Genomic DNA, 26,550 nt, shown 5'->3' with positions numbered 1-26,550 from the left:
CATCTGTCTATATAGTCTGCATGCACTCACTACTCATTGATTTATTGCAAATACACTGTGCACAGTTATTATTTAATAGTACAGACGTGCTCGTAATCTCTTTCATGTTCGCAGTGACTGATCTTTTGTCGTGTTGATTTTAGTTTTTTTAAGTGGTATAAAAGTTCCAGCATACAACACGAGATACAGAATATAAAATATAAATAAAATAATCCGATGTCAGCACACCGGATTTTTTTTATTTACATTTTATATTCTGTATCTTTAATTTTAAAACACATAAAGGTTATCCAAAAGTTCCACTTTTGGATAACCTTTATGTGTTTTAAAATTAATCACAAAGAATAGAACAGAGCCGAATCCGGAGCTCCGGCGCAAATTGGCTGAGGATGGAATCGGGAAAACGCTCTGATCGCAATGAGAACAATGCTCATTGTTTTTTATAGAAAAAAAATATATAAATGACAATTGAACAATATTTTCAAATTTAAGATAAAATATTATGGATACTGAAACATTTTATTTGTACAGTCAACAGCATGTTAAAGCAATTTCGCAAAATTCATTCTAAAGTAATGGTTTATACACTAGTGGCAACGTTTTCACAGATTTTGGACTAAAACAAAGTAGGTATATTTAAAAACATGTCCATTCACTGTTAAGATTTTATTTTATCGTACATTTTTTTTCCATTATTCATCTCAGTTGCTAACACATACAGTCAGGGCAATTAAACTGTGTAGAAAGCCAAGTTAGAGTCAAAACAGCCCTTAACGTAGGCGGTATTCACAAGTGTGCCCATAGAAACTGGAAACCGGTAATTTTCCAAAGAAGCTCTTTGTGTTAAAAACGCTTTAGTTACGGAAACGACAGAGATTAAACATTGTTTTCTTATTTCTTTCAGCCTTTTAGAGCTATAAACAGAAAATTAAGTCGACCGTGCTCCCTCGATTTCAGCTCCAATAGAATTTCTATTTGAAGTTTAGATACTCGTATGTTGCCGGTTATTGCTGATTATTGAAAATCTTAATTCTTAATAGAATTAAAAATTAAAATCTTAACAAATACGCTTGTATGTACCTATAGATACATATGTATGTATTGATCAATATATTCTATATTATAAAACAGAAGAAGGACAATCTCACTGTGTATTGTGAAGGTACTTGGCGGAGGGAGACCACGGACCTTTGTAACAAGATCCGAAACGTCTGGGAAAAAAGGTATGTACGCGTTTAATATCTGCTGTTTAGTATATAATTATAAAACAAGAGTTCCGAGATGCCTGAATAAATAAAAATATTGTAAGCCTTCATTTATTTAATCCACATTTACAAAAAAATGTATTGCATATTTTATAAGCAATAACGTTAAAATAACAATATAATTAAATTGTATTTTATTTAAGCTTTTTCTAAACTGGCAACACTACAAAAATAAAGAGAGAGTCTTGACGGTTGTTTTCACTTGGCAAGTGGGGTCATTCGGTAACATCATCGGGCGAAACGTGAACACGTTGTGGAAGAATAATAAAATTAATGAAGTGATTTTGGGTGTTTCATGTGGAGTGAGATTACAATATACATAGTTCTATTTTTTCGCGACTTCTCTCAAGTCGTCACCGAAAACTGGGACCGGGAAAACTGCGTAAAAATCCACTCCATAGAATTAAAGACTACTAAGTATAATTTATCTGAGAAAATCCATAAATTTATTATTTATAGTGTAGTCCAAATAATATGTTATCGTGACGAAAATCCACTTCAGCTATATTGATACTATCTAATGTCCATCAGCGCACGTGTAGACCGCTCAAGTAGCTAAGCCTACGCTAAGCTTTTGAGGTTGACGAACTGAAGATAATTGGAGAAATCATTAATTGAACCTAACCTAACTAACCTTGAACAAAAGCCTATCTATTAAATTTGTTCGGCAAATCTTCGTTTTGCCCGCGTGATTTTCCGTGAACAATATTTTATGGGATACAAGGCCTTTCTTTGCTCGTTAATATTAATGTACTCGTAACGTATGAACTTACAACAAATTTTGATAAACAGATAAGACGTAGAGACATTCACCCAAAAAATAACCTAAAATTTATTTTAGCTTATATTCTGTGGGTGCCTTACGTAAATAACAACTGTACCTACTACTTTTGTACTATAAAAGAACTGAGTACATTTAGTTGACTCATTTCAAGGAAAAGCGTTATCAACTGTTTTTCTTTTAAGCAATAGACTAGTAACTAATATGTTACAAATTCAGAGTCTTAATTTCATCAATAATATTAATTCGAGTATCGCAACGCTTGACTATCACAAGTTAAAAAGACCTCACAAGTTAAAAACGGATTACTATCACTATAGAGATAAAATCTACATGAAAGATTATTAAAAAGTGATTTAGAATGGAATCCTGTTTTGAATTGTGTCTTTGTGAAATCGTGTTATCATTAGAGAGTCAAGTTGCCTTATTTTAATATCTGGAGACAGCTGTGACTTTGAAATAAGGCTACTTTTGCAAAATGTCACAACAAACTCATTTTATTTATATTTTCTCCCTCTGTATCTTGACTGGAGGATTTATTACTGCAATATACTTTTAGACAAGTCAGATTATTTTTCTGAAATCTATCTATATGTATATATATAACTCTTGCGTCACTGAGTGACTGAGTGACTGACGCACAAAATCGAAAAATCAAAACTACTGGGCGTAGACTGACTACTGAAATTTGGTGTGTAGGTTCCTGGGACAGCGTAGCGGAGCACTAAGGGATTTCCTGAAATTCCCACGGTAAATGGATTTCTACTCACATACGAAGTTGTGTCCAAAAGTTAGTATAATATAATTTTGATTAAATAAATAAATATATTAGGACAAATCGCACAGATAAAGTTCTATAACTTTTTTTATTGAACACAAGTCCGGTCGGTTATTTTTATTAACTTTTGTTTGTTTCGTTTTTTTCCTACGTTTGATCTAACAAATGTTTGGGAAATATAATTTAAGGAAACTGACTAAAATCAATTTATTAAATTTCTATAAATACGCGCAACTAAAACTGAGCTTCAATGTGAGGTGTAAACGGATCACAGAATCTGTTTACCAAGTGTATTAGATGCCTAAACATCACTCGGCATTCCGACCAAAATGCATGAGCTCTCCCGCTTGATTGGTTGCTAGGTCTTAGTCGGAAATTCTATGGAAAAGCCACAGAGTGAGAGATCAAGATATGCTGGATTTCCAATGTTGTTTAGCTATAGCTTGTGACAGAATTAACTAGGGCGAGTAATGTTTAACTGTGTATTATTTAGACAAGGCAAACTTCGGCATGTCACTGATTAACGTATCGGATGACTTGTACATAAATATTTTACAGGCACTTAAGACAAATTGTCTTAAGTATCATTGTTTAGATAATGAATGTTAATTGTGAAGTTGAATGATCCTGATGTGAGTTGTCTTGACATATGAGACCTCAAATTTGGCCTATTTTTACTATTATATTAATTACTAGCTGTAGCTGTGTGTGGGGCTTCGCTCCCGTGGGATTTTTGAGATAAAATATAGTCTATAGCAATTTTGGATAATGTATCTTTCTAACGGTGAAAGAATTTTTAAAATCGGTTCGGTAGTTTCGGAGATTACTCACCTCAAACATACAAACTCACAAAATCAGAAACTCACAAACGCTTACCTACCTCTTTATGATAATCGTATAGATAATCAGCATATGGTTGATAATTATGTTTCATACATGATTAACATTAAATGGCTATAATCACGTCATTCCGTTGCAGTTAATAGTCATTCGCTCGAGCACATAATTAACTTATGTAATAACTGACATGTCATGTGTGTGCATAGATAGGTTTACGTCCAGTATTAAGCCCAATTTCTTCCCAAACAGTCGAGCGCTAATCCATATTTTCGTTGGGTTTGCGCTCAAGGTTTTGGTATGATACTAGGCAAATGACGGGGCGCAAACCCATCTTTGCCTGTTAGTGATATGAGTATAATAAAATTGGTAAAGTACCTACCTTTATACCAAATAAAAGTGCAAAGTTTTCTATCTTTCATATTAAAATACCTGAAATAAAAGAGCTAAAAATGCTGCAGGTATATCTTTTGTACCAGTCGATCGAAAAGCATATTTATCGCCTCTGGAACAATCATGGAATTAGTAGGTACTCCGTAGTACCTACTAATTCCATGGGCACTATATATCGAATCATAAGAAAGAGTATACATATAAATGTTCGAATTAAATTTATATTGAATTGATTAATGCGAATGATGTCCGAAGAGATAATATTACGCGCCAATTCTTTTTTTAATACAATTATTACAAATTTTATAGATACAACGAACTCTAATCGAACAGTATTTACATCGCAAATAAAGAACTTTATTATTGATAAATGATCATGATCTGTTTATTATTTAGACAAAACTACGATCATCAATACAAATTCTAGCTCTGTAATGTAAGGCGAAACACAAAAATTCCCTACAGCAGATCAATCTGTATCCATTAGGGGAGTAATAATGTACCCATCAAATAGCTAAATCCACCTCGAGGCTATCCCTATTAATGCTTGGCTTACAATCGTGAGCCACAAAAGGTTTGCTAAGAAAAATGTAGGCCAAGATAATGAATACATGAAAAAAAAATTTTTTAACGCTGAAAAGAGAGAAAATCGATGGTAATATAAGCAACTATTTGCATTGTTTGAACTAATAACATTTGTACTAATTGTTCATATATGTGATTACACAAATGATAATATTTTAAGCTTTCATTGAAATTTGAAAATAAAATAAACTTTCGTTTGCAAACTAATCTCTATGCAAAGTAGCGCCATCTACGTGTAACTAAATAAGTGGAATTTAATGTGACATCTCCAGTATGTTTCTAGTAACTATCCAATCCATACTTATATTATAAATGCGAAAGTCTGTTTGTCAAGCTTTTACGGTAAAACCGTTGGGCCGAATAAGTTACTTACTCGGGTTCAAACATAGGCAACCGCGGGCGGAGCTGCAAGCAACAGCTAGATAAAACAAAGTTAGTTAATAACAATGTTACTGGATATGCAACACGAACACTGCAATGGCGGCGTCCATGCTATCACATACGATTTAACTTATTTGCATATCAAGTTGGTTATGGCACTAGTGGTTGGTGTAGCATGTTTTCGAGATAGGGATTGGGAAAAGAAATTTCAATTATTATAATATTTAAGGGAAATACAACTCTTCTTGCATAGCAATGATGGACTCGCAGATGTGATGTATATAATCAGTAATCACTATATTTTACAATAAATTATGAAATCGTATTTTCTGTAATTCATCAAATTCAGACCAAAGCAGCAAACTGAACAAATGCTGGCTTGTCGTCAAAGATGATACTCGTATGTTGCCGTCCAAATCAAAAGGGACCTTACGGCGCCCGGCACTTACGCCATTGCTGCCGTTGTTTTGTATTTGAACAACGGCAATAAGTGCCAGTCGAAGCCGACGGCCGTGCGAACTTGATACGGAAGAGTAGGAAAGAGGACCCTGGGCTCTGACGCTCCATGGCTGGCATGAGAAAGAAAGGCTGAATATGGCCATGGCTTTGAAAGAAGGTGGCTAAAAATTACAAAACTTTTCCCATTGTAGTACCTAAGTAAGTAAAAAAATAGAACTACTTAGAAAAATATAATTATTAGTATCAGAAAAAAATTAACATTTAAGTATTAGCTAAAAAAGGGTATTAATTCTTACACGACATTCGTGCCACATGCCGCTTAAATTAAATTCTTTAAAAATATCCTGAAAGGAGGGTTAATTATGTGCTGAATATTTTATTTATAACATTTTCACTGTTTGATTTAAAACTAACGTGAGAAATAGACATAATATTTAAAAGTTGCATTTTTAATTATTATTTTCATTGTTACCTAATTAAGGAAATTCAAACTGAGAACTGAGTTTAAAAGCTGAAGGCTCAATTATATTTCCACATTTATAGCTATTTATTTATTATTTTTTAGGTTTAAATTTTAATAAATATATTCCATTCTTTTTATACCTACTTATTTCTCTCTTTCGGTAAAGAGATAAATTAATTCATTCGCCATAGTCAAGTGCATATTTGTTTAAAATTTCGATGATAAATAAATTAATCAAGGGCCTTGATCTAATATAGTGTATTATTTGTATAATTAAAATAAAACCAATATTTGTGAGCAGATAATGTATAGATTCTATCTGAATTTTGAAGTAGATAGATACTAGTGTTTCGATGTCAAAATCATGATTCACCAAGTAGATTATGTCCTCATTTGGTGCAAATGGTCTTCGGCTAAATACTCTGCGGTCAGACTGGCGATATTTAGAGGATCTGCATTCGCTTCATATAATGATTTCATGTTTGCATTTGTGACTCATTTTCTAATTTATTTATAAGTACTTGTTGCCCGGCTCCGCCCGCGTATCAAAGTTATTTATGTCACTTTCCACTTCGTCAACTATCTCCACACCAAACATCACCACAACCCAAAACTCCATTTTAACGTGAAAGAAGGACAAACAAACAATTTAACTTTTATAACATAAGTATGGATAATAGATTTCGCTCGCGTCTTCGCCCACGTGTATCTTACGAGTACGTCCTTTCCAAACTCGAAATTTCAAGAAGATTGTTCCAGCTAGGTCCTCAATATTCTTAATTTTTTGTGAACAAATAATTAAAGAAACTCACTTTTGCCATTAATGCAAAACATTTAATTGAAATGCATCTAGAAAATGCCATAACTAGGTATCTAGTTATAGCATTTTCCGTTAATCCATCCAACTGACCGCAAGTTAGCTAAGCACAACGACATCGTACCAAGAGATTAGTGCTGAAGTATAGTGATGCTGACTTGATAGTTCCACTGTCGATAGTTAACTTTAAATATAACAATAAACAAATTGCAATGTAATCTATACATTATTTTCATCGATAAGTATTATTCTTTCATCTATTTATTGTCGATGAGTTGAAACGACAACAACATTCAATAAAAAAGGTGCGTGGTAAATCCCGTTGATATCGATAAAATTAAACTTTGTTAGTCACTGTGAAGTAGTGTCGATAATATTGAATAATATTGTGATGTTGATAATATAGTCGATAATAGTGAAGTCACTAACAATACTCTGTTGCAATTTATGATAGTATCTATAACTAGCTGAGCCCCGGGGCATCGCTCACGTGATAAAAAGTACCCATAACGTGAAATAACATATTGTGTACTCAAATTTGAAATTTGGTAATCAAATGTGATGACCTCGGTGGCGCAGTGGTAAAGTGCTTGCCTCTGAACCGAGAGGTCCCGGGTTCGATCCCCGGTCGGGTCATGATGGAAAATGATCTTTTTCTGATTGGCCCGGGTCTTGGATGTTTATCTATATATGTATTTGTTATAAAATATAGTATCGTTGAGTTAGTATCCCATAACACAAGTCTCGAACTTACTTTGGGGCTAGCTCAATCTGTGTGATTTGTCCTAATATATTTATTTATTTATTTAATTTGAAATTTGGTATACACCAAATTTGAAATTTGATAACAATCGGTCCAGTAGATTTTGCGTTAAAAAGTTAACACACATACGTCCTAACAAACTTTCACATTTATTATTATTAGTAGGATCTAATCGATCACTTCTGCTACAGTTCTATAAATAGTGGACTATCGATTGAAATCACTAGTGCTAACTGTAATTAAAAGGAACTAACTTATAGTTACAGAATGCTCGTTTGATACATAGATAAGAAATCACCCGTAGGATAGATTAATCTGATTGAGGGCGCCTCCCGTTGATGGGGTAATGGTCGCTTATTACCTAATTAATATAGGAGATAAAAGAAAGAATCAAATATTTTATCCTAATTATTCTTAATGCATACTAATATTAAAAATGCGCAAGTCTGTCTGTCTGTTCCGGTTTCATGGCTAAACGGCTGGACCGATTTTGATGAAATTTATTATGCATATAGCTAAAGAGCCCCATTCAGACATAGGCTACTTATTCATACTAACATTATTAATACGATAGTCTGTCTCTCTGTTCCTGTTTTACGGCTAAAATGCGCGATTTAGATTTTAGTATGCGTAAAGTTAAAGAACCCCGTTCAAATATAGCTCCGTTAAATTTGGATCATAATATTGTAAATTGTAAAGAAGAAAAAAAAACGCTTCTCATTGATTCATTAGACAAATTGTTTTTGTATTATATTTTATGAGCCGAAATTATAATATACAATCCATGGAATATCGATATCTAGTCCCTGTCAAACGCAAGTTGCGGTGGACGTCGACGGCCGACCGCACTGGTGCTAACAAGTACTGAGACACTGGGATATACATAGCACTAGTTCACAGAATTGATGTTTGTCTGTTATTTAATTTAATTTTACTGTTCCTAAAGAGGTACGGACACCTCAAGTTACCCTGTATGAACCTCATGATTTTGAACAAATCAAATCATTTATTGCGTCCTTAATGTACAATATATAGGTATTTTCATAGAATTAGAACAAATTAATGGCCCCGACGGGCGCTGCAATGAGAGAAGGGCCATTAATGGTATTTTGATTTCTGAGGAAGGTTTAGATGTATAATTTATTATGGTTTTACCCGAGTGAAGCCAGGAAGTGCCGCTAGCTATTGATATTTCATCCAATAAAACAAAAAATAAGTATAAAGTTTATTTAATCAATACCATCATAAAAGATACAGTTTAATTTAATTTCTTGTTGTTGAAAACATTTCAAATCTCAAATTTTCCGTTTATGTCTTCCTTAATCTGATAGTTTAAATTCACAGACAGCAATGAATTAAAATGGTCCTTTCTAACAACGGAAACTCAAAGAATTCATAATACCGAGCGCTAAATTGCTGCAAAGTAAGATTTAAGTCCACAAAGCTGAGTCTAGAAGAAGCTGTCTTAATTGCGGCGCAGTATCTCACAGCATGTTACTCAGTGTAATTAACCCCGAAGAATGTAACCTACCGACAGTCATTTCGCTTTAAAAAATGGTGTGGATTGCGTTTTTCTAATGTTTTTATACCTATTTTGCTGTGACGTGTTATTCATGTCGTCAATAGTTATATAAAATCTTGTTGTTTTTGATGGCGCATCAAACTTAAATACCGCAGGCCGGGTATTTTCACAGTTACTTTTTGACTTGAATAGTCTCTAATCAATATGTTCAAAAAAGAAAAGCCGACAGGAGCCAATCCTTAACACTCGCATCAAATTATTGCAAGATTTCACCCGAACAAATATAATGATTGGCATAGCATCTATGTAATAATGTTTAGAGTTTCAACTATTAAAAAAGACAAAAGAGCTAGCTCTTTAGAATAAAAATAAAAGAACACTCTTCACAACAAGAGCTAGTAAACTGAAACAGCCAGCGAACCAGCTGTGTAATACAATGCCCGTTGTGGATTCGACCATCGCGCGTCGGATCTTAACAATAGGCTGGACATGCAAAGATGGTATAGCTGTTGCTACAAAACGGGATCTTTTCATACCTTATAGTTTTGGCCCTATTCCTTTTAGACTTTTTCTTTTTATCTTTAGTAACCTTTGTTGTTAGCACGATACAAAACGAGATCTTTTCATACCTTATAGTTTTAGCCCTATTCCTTTGAGACTTATTAGCACGATTTTTACAACTGCTTTTATTAAAACTGTATTTTTTTAAAACAGCCCAGTTTTCATAGTCCAATCACAGTCCAACGATAAGCCTCACCACGTTAAACAGTTTTGCGCAGCTCGTTTTAACAAAACCACCAATTTTGTGAGAAGCGAGTGGAGCTTAAATTTAATGCCTTGTTATAGGTATGGACATGAGAAATATTAAAATGCCTTATAGAGGTGACAATAAGTGATTTACTAAATAGTATGTTTGAAAAAAAAATGTTATTTTAAGGTACCTATCGCGTTATAATGGTTGGTGCCGACCTAATACGTAATACGTAATAGTCATGGATTTAGTGAGTACTTCGGAGTACCTACTAATTCCATGGTAATGGTACACGTCGATAATATAGACATTCAAAGACACTAGTGGACCCTGTGCTCCGACAATGGCTGAGGAAGTTACCGGGAAAATGCTCAGATGAGAAATAGATGCAGCCTAAAAATAAATAAATAATATGTAAAGTATGTAAAAGATTATAGAAGCCGTCCGCCAAATAAACGGAATTGTCCCTAGAGAAAAATAGGTCCATGATATGGTAAAAAGTTTTGTTAATAATGTCTATGGTCAAAGATCTGAATACTGTCTAAAAAATACAAAAGTCAATACGACAGGACAGAAATTCATCAAGAACACCGCAAAATGTGAAACCAAATTCGAAGCCCCGTTTTAATTTTGATTTCTAAATTTAAGTAAGAAATAAAAACCCTACACGATGTTAGTGCACAAAGAGCCAGACGACTTGAGTTCACAGAGAATATTTTGTTATCTGACTCTGTTTATGCTCATATTGTACTGTATGAGATATCTAATCAAAATGTCAAGACGAAAATCCGTTGCGGATTTGCCGTACGCTGTCAGATCGACAAGCCCTCGGCGCACTGCGAGTCCTCACAGGCCAAAGTCCAGATCTCCAGAACGCTTGGACACCCAGAAAAGAGATGGCGGACGCTACAAGAGACAGAGAAGGCGCAGGAACCACAAATACATGGCCGAACAGTGGCTCCCTCGCAAGGACTCCCTCCCTCTCCGTCACTTTGATGAATACGAATGACGAAAAGAAAGCTAATGTAAAAGTTTTCCACTCTGAAACTTGTCCCGTTCTATGTAAGCAGAATTGTGTTTTATACATTCTCGAAAGAAATTTACATGTTTATCGGCGTTGCTCGAGACAAAATATCGCATTGTGTTAACTCTGGTGCAAGTAATTAAAAGTTTTTCCAAAAGATCAACCTTGTTTAATGTAATTTTGGACCGTAATGGTTTTGGTGATGTTTAAGTATATATAAATAAAGTAAAAAAACAGTGTTTGTTATTAGTTTTTACAATATGTAGTTACAATATTTATTTATACCCTTTTAAATAAGAAAAAAATAAATATTATAGTTATATTATAAATAAATATTATAGTCAAGCGTCAGTCGAACTCACGTCACTAACAAAATCTTATTTATTGTTTACTTTATCTCATTCGTCAATTTAAAATTTGCTACGTAGAGTAGAACTTGGAATTAGTAAACATTGTTGTTATTGCAAGATTCCCAATAGGTAGGCGCCTATGGACGTAATTAAATAGGTATACCTATTCAAATTGTATTAATCCTTCAAAAGTTAAATTCAAACCCTAATCTGTAAACTGAGGCTATTTATTCTGTGTCAGTACTCTCATATTTGTTGCAAGTTGGTTATGCATGGCGCGATGGTCGGCAAAATGGTTTGCCAAGAACATTCGACAAATGCAATCTTCAGAACTTGTACAACAATTTTTCATCTTTTATTTTACAAAATCGAAAATTTTACTTTAGTTTGCTTAATGTTACTCTCCATCAAAATGTACTATATTTCGTTATCCCCTGGCTTTATGGACGTGTTCTTTGCCGTGATTCAAAGTGACATAATAAGGTAGATCCCCACCGAGTGAATTCCCCATTGGGTCTCCAAATATAGTGTTCAAGGATGTACTGACTGGAGAATATTTAGTGTCTCTTCAGAGTGTCAAATTTTAGAGTATAATATTTTATTTAGTAGATCAAGACGAGGACTTAACACGATGAAGACTCACCTTGAGAACTTACCGCATTAAGGCGGAGCTGACTGACAAAGCAACATGTCGACTTCGACACGCCGCGTGTTGGGAATTCATGTTAGTACAACACTAGGCTAAGATTGATCTCGTGTTCACATTTATTATTCGATTAAGTATAATAGGTATCAAACTTATAACTAATTAACTTTTTTATTTACCTACAATCCATGCTATTAGCACAAATACTTGGATCAATTTATTGACTAAGTATGTTGTTGTTTGTTTAATGCTAATATCATTATTATTTTAGTGTTCAAACATTCTCATACTAGTCGAGTTGTAACAGAATACAATTCAAAAATTCATTTTATGTTCGTCTGAATTTCCATTGCAACAGTCCCAAACTTGTGTAAAACATTTCGATTTCTGAGTGTTAAACAGTACATAAACACGAACGGCATAATAGAAATTAAGGGGGGCGAACTCTGCAATGTTCGTAATTTCCTATGGAGCCCCACAATTCAATCCTATACAATATTTCGGATGATTTGTAACATCACGTATTCCGCACACGCACTGTTACCTGACAAATTTATCACTTTAGCGCATTTGCCAGCGGGTCGACCCCGACGCAAAGTGACACAACTGAATAAATTTAGTTTTCTGCACATATTTATAATGGTAACAATTTTATTCACCGTTTCCTTGCTGGAGCTCTGGGGAGTAATGTGCACCGATTTATTGTTATCAAGGAGAAATTCGATATTTTGTGCCATTTTTGAAGATTTGGTTATACCCATGGGTTGTCGTACTCAATGGTGATGGGTTGTATTCACACAATTTTATGTGAAAGATTCGATAAGAATAAAGAAAAAAATGTTGGTTATACCAGCAGGAACTAGCAGTATTTTAAGGCTTTTGCGAAACGATGAGGATTTCTAAGTTAAATAAATGTAATGTTTTTTAAAAAAATTCATGACGGTTTAAATAATAAGTAATAAATAGAAGATACATTTATTTCTCATGTATATAATAATAATTATAATAACTTTATTTACCAAATATATATAATACACGTAAAGAGTTATTGTACCTAATCCATATCGAAATAAGTTATACTTCCACTTGCACCCTTTTGAACCAGTGCTGTTGTAGGGATTACCAAAAGGACAAATTGAAAGGACTAACAAATAGGGCCTGCTCGATCGCACCGGGACGCGCATTTTGTCAGTAGATTACTGGCAGAATTCCTCTGTTTCCACATATAAATATCTATATTATGACGATAAATATCTATTTTTGAGATACGTATTAAAAAAACTTGTTTCTGATAATGTTTTTATACTACAAGCCAGTTTATGTGCGCGATGTAATACCGGTAAACCGAATAAATTCGGTGATTCACAGTCAACAACACATTGAACTATTCAAAATCACAACAAATTTGTCGCTACTAATTATATAGACAAATCACACAGATTTAGTTAGCCCCAAAGTAAGTCCTAGACTTATTGGAAACTATTATTATAAATATACTTAAATAGATAAAAATCCAAGACCCAAGTCAATCAGAAAAAGTAAATTTTCCATTTTGACTTGACTAGGGATCGAACCTCCAGTGTAGCAGTCCGGAATTATGACTATTATGCCACAGAGGTCAAATATTGTTGTTAAATTTATATTCAGGGTAATTTGAAATACCGTTTATCATTCAGCTGTAAATGTACATATGGAATAAAGAGCCACTTCACATTTTAAAATAAAACTTACGAAATCATATTTGTAGTATCATATTTTGCCATCGTAAGTTCGTAATAGTTAATAATATTAACTCGTCGTGATAAATGATATATATTTCACACCGGAAACTGTAAATAGAATTGAAATTGCCCAAGTTTTAATGAATAGTTACTGAAATTGGATCTTAGAAACTGTGATCCAATTTTGGTGTTATTAAGAACCTAGATATTAATCATATACCATATAAAATGTCACATCTTAGAACTAAGATTTATGTAATCATCCAGAATATAAAATTTATATTCATTACATACCTGCGTTATAATGATACTTGTGTGGTTTTTGATTCTTCTTATTATTGCCCGATTTAACATGATTTTTCATTTTTATGGTTCCACACGGAAAAAAAACGCAAATTTAAACGGAACCCTAGTAAGTGAGACCACTCGCATTTGAAAAGCTTTTACAATAGGTGTGATTTTAATTTTATGTTTAATTCGTCCTTTCCAACTTACTGATATTGTATTATTTACTCATATACACATATGTTGTATATTTTGTACGGATAAATAAAAATAAAATAAAATAAATATATTAGGACAAATCACATAGATTGAGCGAGCCCCAAAGTAAGTTCGAGACTTGTGTTATGGGATACTAACTCACTATATTTTTAAAAAAATACATATAGGTATAGATAAACATCCAAGACCCGGACCAATCAGAAAAAGATCATTTTCCATCATGACCCGACCGGGGATCGAACCCGGGACCTCTCGGTTTAAAAATAATTAAATAAAATATGTGTATATAATAAGTAAATAATAATGTAGTAAATGTAAGACTCGTAGAAGTTGAATATGTAAATACCTCTTTAAACAGAGCTCTAAATTCATCAAGCGTTAATAAAACACTAGTAATCGCAAATCTATGGATCGAATCGAGTCGTATATCTCTCGATGGTAGGTCAGAGCCGGCCCTACTGTCCTTAACCCGGCGTGACGAGTCGGCCTTCCTCATTCGCTCCCGTATTGTTCCAATGGTTCACATTGGGCGACTGACTAATGCGAATCATAAGATATCTACTAAGCTATATACAATGGCGTTGTATTTTTTGTACCACTGATAAATCAAACAGGCCCATAACCCATCTTACGGGTGGTCACCATAGCTTATTGACTCCTGCAACATTCACTCATTCCTACAACGTCATTCACTCTATTTACAATGTGATGAAATAAATTAACAAAACGTTTACCTTATTACTTTAACTCAAAATAGAACATTTATTTTTTCAACATATAAGCTCCCATAGGATGGAATAATACAAAACAAAATATTAACATTTAATTATGGGTAACATTCAAATTGTGATTTTGGGCTTTCGATGATATTGTGTGTTGACAAGCTCACGCTTACAACATATAAAAGAGCCTACAGGGGTAACTGTCACAGTAATTAAATTATTACTAGGCGTGTCTTCATTTTTCTAAGGTACCTCATAAGTTAGAACTCGCTCGGCAGCTCTCACATTGTGAACATTAACTAATTGTCGGAGCTAGGTGCGTCTACCAAGTATGCAGTGATTGTCTCCTCTATGCTCCAAGGTCAGTGTAGGTGTTATGTGAATTCGATCGGTTTCGAGTGATCATGGATTTTATTAATGTACTTATCTTGTCTAGATCATCATCAATATATGTATGACCCACAAATGTTTATCTATATATATTAGGCGAGAAAAAAGTCTGAAAATGTAAATAAAAAATTACATTAGGTACATGGTAAAAAATATGTTATCCTACTAATTATTATAAATGCGAATGTATTGTACGTCCAAACATTCGAATAATTTATGTCTGTGAGGATATTTTTACTCCATCAAGCATATTCTATCAAACGGATTTCGATGAATATTAGTATTATTACGACATTCTCACGAGAGCTAAACCTTGGGCTAGAAAGAAATTACGGCCTTAAGTAAAAAGAAACTTAAGATTTTATTTTTATATACTTGAATATTTTATTCACAACTAGTAATCGAAACAAACGTAATTAGGTTAAAGTAAGAACTTCGATCAAGAAAAAAGAAGAAATAATTAAGTAGGATAAGAAGAATGAAAAACTTTAATAATGTTACCGTCTTTCTATTATAATTCTCAGTGTATTACTGTGGCCCTTAAGTACATTGAAAATATGGTGATTTCACAATTAACCGCCTAAAGGTCAGAATGCAATATTTTCCATCATGTTCAGATAAACCTATTCTATTCCATATCACATTGCAGCTGTGCAATTGTGCATTGGGTGTTCGTAAAATGCACGTTTACGCACCGTTAAGTTATCACCACGTAATTTGTTGCATATTGTAATGTCGCTGGCTAATAAACACGGTACAAACGAGTCTATTAATTATTATGGTGTATTTTGATTTATAGCTCGACTTTACCGAGTAAATTAAATTTTGCAATATTAACAACTAGAATGTTAGGTGAGAGAAAGATAAAAATAAAATCTTCTCCATTACCTATCAGAGCAAAAAGCTCGTATTTATTAAGAATTTGGCTAGAAGGACCAATAGATGTGCTCAAGTGAGAGTAATAGGAAAGGAAAATAGCTTTTTTATTCAAATTATAGTATAATCTGTAACTGGTTATTCCTTTACAATAGAAAAAGCGATTATAGCGAATAAATAAATAAATAAATTAATGTATGTATACGTTTAAAAGAACATAAATAAGTAGATTTCGAGAAGACAAAAGAAAAACTATTTCGGTCGAAGGATCACAACAAACGAATTTAAAACAAAATTCATGTCTCATAGACGTCTAAAAATGGATGCATTCCATGTCACGCTAATTCTTTTGAACAGTAGGTTTTTTTGAGTCATTTTAGAGTATTATTTTGATAACGATAAAAAAAATATGAGTTAAACTTCTAGATATTCGATTTATAATAGTACATCTCACTTCACCTCACATCGGAGCTGCCGAAATATGTAAACCATATTTGTCATTGAATATGGAAGGAAAGTGAATAAAACGTGACTATCGGTGCCGGGAGATATATATGCAATGCATTCTGCATAGATTTCACTCAAAATGGCGCCAATGGGCACAAATTGAGGATCTGTTTGTTGCCTATATTCTTCAATTGTAAAGTTAGTTTAAGTTATTCATGTTCAGTCTTGATGTAAAATATTTCCCGCGTAAATCGTGGGAGTCAATCACGAGAAAATGCTATATGTTTACGAGGCTATATGTTAACTGGAGATATGTTTTACGAGCATTATGTTATCATAAGTCTGGTAATTTTTTAAGGTCAGTGCAAACAGAATTCGTTAGTAAAATTCATATTAATAGTGTTAGTAGTAACACATATGATATCGAAGAAAATAGGGACTAAGCTATTCAAACTCAAAATTTTAACTTTTCGTTCTGTAATTTCTATACTTCCAAACATGCAAACAATAAGTGGTCACCACAACCTATGGGAACACCTTTACTATAACACGAGGGGAGTCACAAGCGCATTACAAACTTTGTGGCCTTTCGCCACAGCACCCTGTAATTACACTGCCTTTCTCACCCTTAAAACTGATATGCAACCACAGATATAAAAACATTACATATATTATATGTACACGCAACAATGCAAGCACTGTCACATGTCCATTTATTTTGTGCAATATAATCGAAATAACAAATCAGTAACTTTAGCTAGGTAATATAACAACAGTGCAACAAAACTTGCGTCGTGTCCTCTCATCCGTCACGTGAGACAGCTAATTTGTCCCGACTCCGGCTGCACGAATTTTGAGTCGCGTATAAATCTGCCGCACGATGTTATCGACATTAAAATGGAAATTACTTGGATCTCCACGGTTTTTGACATTTGTTGCAAACAGACTTGTGATTTCATGAACAGTTATACCTATAAATAACTGTTAATACTATTCTATTTCTTTGTAAAACTATAATGATAGCAATAACACATTCAATATTTTTTAAAAAGGAATGAAAAGACAAGACAATCTATCACTTATAGTAACACATACATATAAATTTCGTGGATACTGTCGCTTGAACTGATTTTTAAGATAGCTGACAAAAATAATAATTTAACTAATGAACTTATTACATAACCATTGCAACATTTTAGTATTCTTTCAGGTATATCCTTTTTACTATACCGTGCTATTATCAACCTTAACATTGGCAAAATCATCGTTTTGGCGAACGATGGAGTTAGAAGCGGAGTCAAAAGAAGATTTCACGAACCTTTTCCCGTAATTTTACCCTTCTTCTTCTTGACCTTATCCCACTCATGTGGGGTCAGTACGTAAGTTCCTTCCATTTCGCTGTTTCATTTGCCATATCCATTGATACTCCTTTCCTGTTCATACTATCCTTGACTCACTCTATCCATTTCTTCTTAAGTCTTCCTCTATTCCTGGTTCCCTTTACTTCCATTTTCAATGGCCTTTGAGTGACCAGATTTTCATCTCTTCTTAAAATATGCCCCTACCAGCCTAACCTATACCCCTAAAATTTTACTCTATGAATCATTAATTCAAACTTCATTCAAAAATACAAAACATACAAACAATATCTTCGTAGAACAAAAGAGGTTAAACTATAGTATAAACGTTTGCTAAGTGTCGCAGAAAAGTCACCGAGACAGTTCCACAAACAAAGGCCGTAACTTCCAAGTGCCGTCCTTAAAAGGCTTTATAACACATTGGTCAAGTAGTGTGCACTCGCCTCAAGTGCATAGTTTTTAACGAAACGATGTTGAATATTATTTTAGATGACTTATTTTAGATAAAGATCGTTTAAAAACTATGAACTCGACTTCTCTTCTTGATTTTATTCACTAGTTTCGTTACTGTTCACCTGAACTAATTCTTCTTTTTATATATTATTATTGTTAGTAGATTGCCTATTTAGACAGTCACTGACTATATAATAAATATATAAAAAACAAAACGTCAAAATGTAGTTGTGAAAACTATGCTGTGGTGGTGTCTCAGGCTAATATTTTACCACCAATATTAGTCACTATATATTTAGTTCGGTTAACAAATAGTCCTATCTCCACATATAGGATCAAGCATATTAATTATATTTACTCGCAGAGCATTATAAATAAGTTAATGAAATAATTTGTATTGGTGAGGTCGTGAAATTTCTCTGTACTTCTGAGCAATAAAGCGTCGAAGCAAGGCTATATTTTAAACTTTTATTCATCTGAATTTCATTTTTTATGAATATCAGAAATTCCTAAAACCACTCGATCGATCTGAACTTTTTCGTAGCATAAGAGCGTTCTCGTTACTACGAACAATTTCAAACCTTAAGTCGTCCACAATAAAGATCAAACTTCGTTGATCTAAATGATGAGAAGAGCAATATTGAAGGGATTAACATGTTAGGGCGCGCGGCTCCGGACGCAGGTGAGCGCGGCTATTATGACGTCATTGTAAGGTGACAGCTTTATCATGTCACTGTCATCTTGCAAAGACGCGATAATTTACTGCTTTGGGTGATAGTAATTGGACAATGCTGGTCTATTATCTTCTTATCTCTTTGTTCTGTTCATTTTGACTTGAGTGAACTTTACTAATGTTAGCAACAGACATACTTATCTATTAATAATAAAATAATAAAATAAAATAAAAATAAAAAATAAAATTTATATCTCGGATACTATACTATCTCTCATACTATCTGATACGTTAGATGAAATTTAATGTTAGTATTTTGTTAAGACCCTCGTAAAATTAAATATTAAAATTATAGAGAAAAGTTTTATTGTGATATTACAACTGGTTTAAAGATCACAAAAATTAATTGATGTCTGTATTGCTTCAATTAAAGTATCCCCCATTTAATATAGCCGTCGATGACACCGTTAATTCTGTCAGGGTAATATTTGCTGGTTTTTATGTTGGCCAACTTTCCGTAGACGTCTTCAGTGTTGAAGTCAGGAGCGTTTTCAGACTCAACTGTGACTACCGGCAGCAAGACCATGGCAATGATGAGACCGTAGGGCAATGCCTGTAAGATGATTATTTGTAATTAAAATTAAATTCTACAAATTTCATTTGTAGAATTGAATTTTAATATCACAGTAGTTATAACTATTGTATATTTGGATAAGGCTATAGTAGGCATTTTCAGCCAATTGAGCTGAATTTCGTATGTACCTGAAAAGTAATTTACCTAATTCCACATTAGCTACTCTAATGCTAGAAGATCAAATTTCTTACATAATATTTCTTATAGAAGTATTTAAAATGAGTGTATAATTTAAATATTATTTTTGTATAGATAAAACTGTGAAACTGACATTATTTTATTACTATTTTTATTTTATCAATTTAATTTATTATTTATCAAACTATTATTTTTATTACTTATATAACTTTTACGGTTGTACTAAAGTTTAGTTACCTCTTTCAATTCATAATCAAAGTCCTTCCTAGGGTAAATCTTGTCAGGATCCAGTTTCAGACTGCGCAATGCTGCACTCAAATTAATATAGTAGTCCACAAGTCGCTGGTAGTAAAGAGCGCGGAACTGCGCATCGGAACTGACAAATATGAAGTACAGCAGGTCAGTAACGCAGTTGCCTGACTGAATAGTCTGATAGTCCACAGGGATGAGGTCTATTGTACCGTCCTAAAAAACAAATGTTCTATGAGCATCAAAACTTACGTAGACATGGTGGCTAGTAAAGGAAATTAATCACTTGCCTCGTTTACTCGGTGCATTATATTGTTCGGTCTATAATCACCATGAATAAGAACTTGCTTACGAAGTGGCTTACAGTACCTAAATATGTTTCCTGTACTGCATTCCTTGTCAGCAAATTTTTGCAACCTTTCCTTATTTTCTTCTTTCGTCACTGTTAAAGTAGTCGTTACAAAATCTTTAAAATGATCACTCATTAATTTAAAACCTGACTCGATCTTTTTGGTATATTCTATTAAAATTCGATTGTATGTTTCAGGATTTTGCTCTCCGTATGCCATAGCTAGGGCGTGAAATTTTGCTAAAGCTTCGACAGCTTTCGAAGCGTAGGGCCAATCGACAGACTTTAGTCTATCGTACACTTCGTATCCTTTTGCCACTAAATTTTCTAAAACAATAGTTTCTTCATACGTTTTTGGGTTATAGCCATAGAATTTCGGAAACACAAATCTATCTTCCTCTGGCACTCCAAGTTCTTGTTCCAATTTTTTGAAATTTTCAGCCAAATCTTTATAAGCAAAATTTTCAGTATCAAAAACTAAAGCATCATTCATCGAAGATCGAGCAGTTTCACTAAAGTTTATCACTTTGGCAAATAAATTTAAATCTTTATTGTTGAGGCTAGATACAGTGATATTGTAGAGGACTGATGAATAGTTGGCTCCACCGCTGGTTACGGGTTTTATCTTGATTTTAGCATCTTTGTAGTTGCTCTCTTTGCGATTTTTCTAGTAGTTCATTTAGTATTTGCTCGCGGTCTGCCATTGTTGAATATATCGCTCAAACTATTGCACTGACGTGCGCCACAATGAGAATTGAATAATTACTGACGACCTCGGTGGCGCAGTGGTAAAGTGCTTGTCACTGAACCCAGAGGTCCCGGGTTCGATCCCCGGTCGGGTCATGATGGAAAATGATCTTTTTCTGATTGGCCCGGGTCTTGGAGATTTATCTATATATGTATTTGTTATAAAATATAGTATCGTCGAGTTAGTATCCCATAACACAAGTCCCGAACTTACTTTGGGGCTAGCTCAATCTGTGTGATAGTAGATATTTACTATATTAGCTCAGTCTTTATATTTCAAACTAATGATAAGAATAACAAACAATTCCTATCTCAACGATAATGATCCTCAATTGGCATTATTTAAATAAATTAAGCAAAAACCAAGCCATGTGGTGTAGAACATCGCAAGTAATACGTCGGTTGCAGTGGGTAGTTTACAATAAAGGCCAGTACAAACCTGCATCGCGTATTTTCGTCCGCATATTTTGCATGGAGTTTGGGCTGGATGGCTTTAAATAATTAATTAAATTGATTAAATTAACGTTTGTTATATGAAAATTAGGCTCCAGGTGCAATTAAAGATACATTAGAGCTATTTTGAGGTTTTTTATTTAGACTACCTGGACTTAAGCGGAAATTGATAAAAATCAGACACTGAATTGTATCGGTCATTATGACTGTACATAATGTGGGATGGTATTGTTTTTAAGTATGTGTCTGTTGATAAAAACAAAAAAGTCTTTAAAAGATATTTTAACAATTTTAAATTATGCTGATTTGTGATTACACTGGTTTAAATTTTCCTTATGTTTTTCAACCATCACTTGATAATTTTTTACTTTATGTTTTCACAATAGTGGAACTCATCATCTAGATCTTCTTCTATAGACCATCTTCTCATTTTGATTGATTGGTCATGTTTCTAGCGTCTAGCGTTCCTGGTCTAGCGTTCCTGGTGCTTGACGCTCAGCTTTTGTTTAATACTATTCCTCTCGAAATTTTTGCTTTTATAACCATGTCAATCAGAATCTCCCACGTTTATCCTTTTTATAAGTAATTACCTATTTATATTTTAAGTAAACTTGTGTTACAGGAGTACATTTTTTTTAAATCTATCTTATTAATAAAACGATAATATATAAGTATCGTGTGATATTTGCCCTAACCAATATTCTTGATTTTTTGTTAGATTTATTTATCGATGATTGTCCACTATAATTGCGCTTGTAATAAATACGATAATAAAGACATGAATAATTTATGTCGTATTAATTTATCAAAACGAGTCGGAAAATATAGGTGTTTGGGGCAATTTCGTAACTAGGTGAAAACTAATAGGTGTAATTACGAATTTGCTCGAATTAGCAAAGGCATTTGGGATATTTCTTATAAATTCCAGTCCATTAATAGCCACTTTATCAGTTTGTTCCGCTAAATCTACTCGTAATGTTTACATGGACTTAGTCACTATGTGTTTAGTGAATCAAAGCGAGCGCTTTGATCTGCGCAACGATTTTGCGATACAAAATAAAGTTTGTCACGTTAAATTATTGTTCTTAATATTGTACATTTCTAATAGTTATCTGAAAAAGGGTGTCGGGGCTCTAGAATAGGACAACTCCATATCCTTATGTAAAAATATAACAAATTGGCGAATAGTTGTAAGAAAATAATAGCCTGATTATTGTATACGATTATACTATATAGCTTCAAGTAGAACACAGTGATTTCTGCTAAAGAAAGTATAATCATAATATATAATATTGTAAGGTGTGATAGTGACAAACGCACTTTAGCTTAAATTATGCTTTAACTTATTTATGAATAACGGGGTTACTAATCTCTTGTAAATATTCGTGTGATAACGTACGTTCGGCGGTTCTGGGTGTGGTGACTGTTATCAATGGACAGACAGACTCTAAATCGTTTTAACTGATAAGTTGATAGAAGTTCATATTTTCACACTGTGTCAGTTTTAATTGATTAAATTTAATTTATTTATATTATATGTAAAATAATCTATTCAAGTTGGCAAAATTGGTGCATTTGGTAAATCAATTATATAAAGCGTTAAAAAATTAAAATCTTTTTAAAACTTCTGTTTTATTTGCTGCAACCTTTTTTGCTATATCTATTTGTATAATCTTATAATTTCTTAAAATTATATATGCGACGATGGTTCCAAGAGAAAAGGTGCATTGGGAATTTGAATTGAATTTCATATGTACAGATCAAGTATGTATAGATATACTTTTTGTACTTTCTTTTATTTCACTACGAAATATAGTTTTCAATAATGGTCAACCAACCTGTTTGTATATTGGGTATGTTTTCAAATGCCATAGGTCATTTTAAATTCAAATTATCTCAACTGATAAGAGTATAGATTACAATCGGGTATTAAGCATAAACAGCTAATTGTTGGGTTGTAAATAATGGCTGTACATTAAACTGTTGCAAAACTTGCGTGAGGTACTTGCGCTTGTAGTAAAATAATCTAATAACAAAATACCGATGGTGTCAATCTAAACATTGCTAGAACTACAATTACAAGTCTGAAAAATGTGATGGTTTTGTGTTCATAACTGAGCTGAACTTGCTATAAGTTATATAAAATTAATTTAATCCTAATTAATATTATAAATGCAAAAGTAAGTTCGTTTGTCACCTCTTCACGCTCTATCTACTCAACCAATCTTCTTGAAATTTTGCATAGGTGTGGTTTATAATATGGAGAAGGACATATACTTTTCATCTCGGAAAAATAACTGTTCACGTGGAAAATTTTCGGGGGCGAAGCCGCGAGCAACAGCTAATAGTAAAAATAAAACCAATTGTGAAACACTTGATTTTTGTTATCTTTATATTATTTTAGCAGATTGGGGTCCAGGGAAGAGTCATGAAAAAAAATGTGGTCATTATAAAATAAATAAATAAATATATTGGGACAAATCACACAGATTGAGCTAGCCCCAAAGTAAGTTCGACACTTGTATTATGAGATACTAACTCAACGATACTATATTTTATAATAAATACATATATAGATAAACATCCAAGACATGGGCCAATCAGAAAAAGATCATTTTCCATCATGACCCGACCGGGGATCGAACCCGGGACCTCTCGGTTCAGTGGCAAGAACCTAACCACTGCGCCACCGAGGTTGTCAAATTATTTTCATATCTATGACTTCTATTTTGAAATTAATTTGTTTTTTTAATGTATATTTAATGTATATTTAATTTAATGTGTACTACCATTAGGTACCAGAATATATTACAACACTTGTATCTACAGCACTTTCAAAGCCACGCAAAAGTAAGAAGCCCTATAACAGTATGAATAAGTCATCATTTATTTTAATAAAAGATACTAAAAATAGTAGGTATGACTATAAAAACAGGTGCTAACAACAACACACAATAAAACAATAAGTGGAACACCACGCAACCATTCGTTTTGCGACTCGCTAAATAACAAAACATTTTTTCAACTAAAACAGAGAAAAGCTTTCAAACAATTTTATACGCGTTTCAGTCCATTAACATTCTACGCAATGCTACTTGATTTTTGGTGTGATTTTTTATTTTTTATTCACATGTGCATTTACGTTTTTTTTATAGTCTGTATTAGTGTCCCACTGCTGGTCAATGTAACCCCTTTTTTCTTCCAAATATCTCTATTATGTGCATTATATCTAGGGCTATCTTCGCAGAAAACTATGCGTTAATTTATTGGTCAATAACATTTTGGCGAAATAAACATCTAACCCATGAGAACCTGACCTCAGGTATGGGCATTCATTTGCGAAAATTACCATATTCAAATTCAGATTTAAGATTTACATATCCAAGTTAACGTTAAAGTCTAACTAATTACTGAAAAATGTACTTAATCGCAAATAAAACACTAAAACATTTCTTTGAGTTTCACCTATCGCTGATTGTGTCCCGTTTATGTCCAGTCCAGCAATCCTAAAAACATATTTCTAATGCCTTAGAAAAAATACGTTCCTTCGTACGTGGGAGGTTTCTCTTTAACATGTGTGTCACGCGCCGGATTATAAAAGCTTTTTCCAATTCTCCATTGTAGGAGCTCTCGGGATCTCACGGCGACCACGTAGGCGCTATATCTTATGCTCTCTCTACGCTTTTATTTTAACGAAATTTAGCCCTACATTGTCACTGTCTATTACTTTCCATTGTCTTGGTGGCGAGCATAATACCGTGTCAAATTGGGAAATATTGAAAGGAAACGTGTTAAGCGATCCCCGTATGTTTTCCGTATATCGCTTACAGGTTTGTTTTGAGAGAAAATTTAGACTTATTGCTTTGTAATGTACTGTTGTTCCGGTATATTATTCTTTTATGTGAGTGATGCCTTTTTATTTTACTTATAGCAGAAATAAGCTGCTGTGGTGTGTCTAAAACATTAAAAATGGGTTACACTTTGATGTTAACTAACCAGAAAAACTCGAAGTACGCTATTTTGTCTAATTAGTAGTACAAAGATTAAAGTCAATGTCAAAGTTGATTGGTGCAAGTCATCCTGAAATATAAAGTGGTGTATTGTCAGAAATAAATATTTGCTAAAACATGATATAAATTGGTGTTAAAATAAATTATATCTACGTATTAATACTAATTAATATGGGTGTGCAAATATAAATTAATAAATGAGTAGCGTGCTATCCACTACAAATGACAAAAAAGTAATAATTTATACTTAGGTCATAAAATTAAAAAGTAAAATAATAATAAAATCTGAGTCTATCATTAAAGAAATCATTGAAAGTATAATATTTGACATTTAATAAAGTCATTTGTCAAATTAATAAATATTTGAGGTGCTTTTTAAATAAATATAAATTTGGATTGAAAAATAAACGTGTTCGCAAATTGTTACTTCCACAATCAAGATACTAAAATTGCGGGCACTCCGAAAGATAAATATTTTTCGAATTGGATTGTTAACGTCGGTAAATAAAGTCATAAAATTATCAACCGAATATATTTGCTTGTGGTTCACCGCCGGCCACAATGGGAGCGTTGTTTGTTGTTCTCATTCATACAAATCCGGAAAAATAAAACAGATATTAGGGTGCCCTCCGACCTCCCGCCTCGCACATTAGTGTCCCCAAAAATGTCCCATTCTTATTCAAATATTTCCGGCAATTTGTTTGTCCTATCGTTCAGTTGTATGAAATAGGCTCAGGAAGAGAAAATGGACCTGTCCGCTGCAAATCTAATACATTGGTATTTATGAATCATGAATTATGAAGAACGAAGTAAAGATGTACCTGTGGTTGGATTTGTTTGAAGTACATACTAGAAATAAGTATTTGGGACTTTTCCTTAATTTTTATGTAAAATAAGGTTTTTGATTACGCACTGTCAAATATATGCATTGAAATGCCTTACTCAATTTATTAACTGAGTTCGTACATACTCTGTCATATATTTTCACATGATATTAGGAGTAGGTCACTC

General features: G+C 33.2%; 1 long non-coding RNA gene and 1 pseudogene across 1 annotated transcript in view; one reads left to right on the top strand and one right to left on the bottom strand.

Annotated features, from left to right (window-relative positions):
- The window catches only part of LOC135309699 (uncharacterized), a 107,426-nt gene that overhangs the window by 29,301 nt on the left and 51,575 nt on the right, over positions 1-26,550 (top strand). The gene's annotated exons all lie outside the window — the stretch shown is intronic.
- LOC128669337 (uncharacterized) lies at positions 19,387-21,033 on the bottom strand (annotated as a pseudogene).

The sequence above is a fragment of the Plodia interpunctella genome, chromosome 4 (genome assembly GCF_027563975.2).
Source record: "Plodia interpunctella isolate USDA-ARS_2022_Savannah chromosome 4, ilPloInte3.2, whole genome shotgun sequence".
Classification (NCBI taxonomy): Eukaryota; Metazoa; Arthropoda; class Insecta; order Lepidoptera; family Pyralidae; genus Plodia; species Plodia interpunctella.
This window is presented reverse-complemented; position numbering and strand designations above follow the sequence as displayed.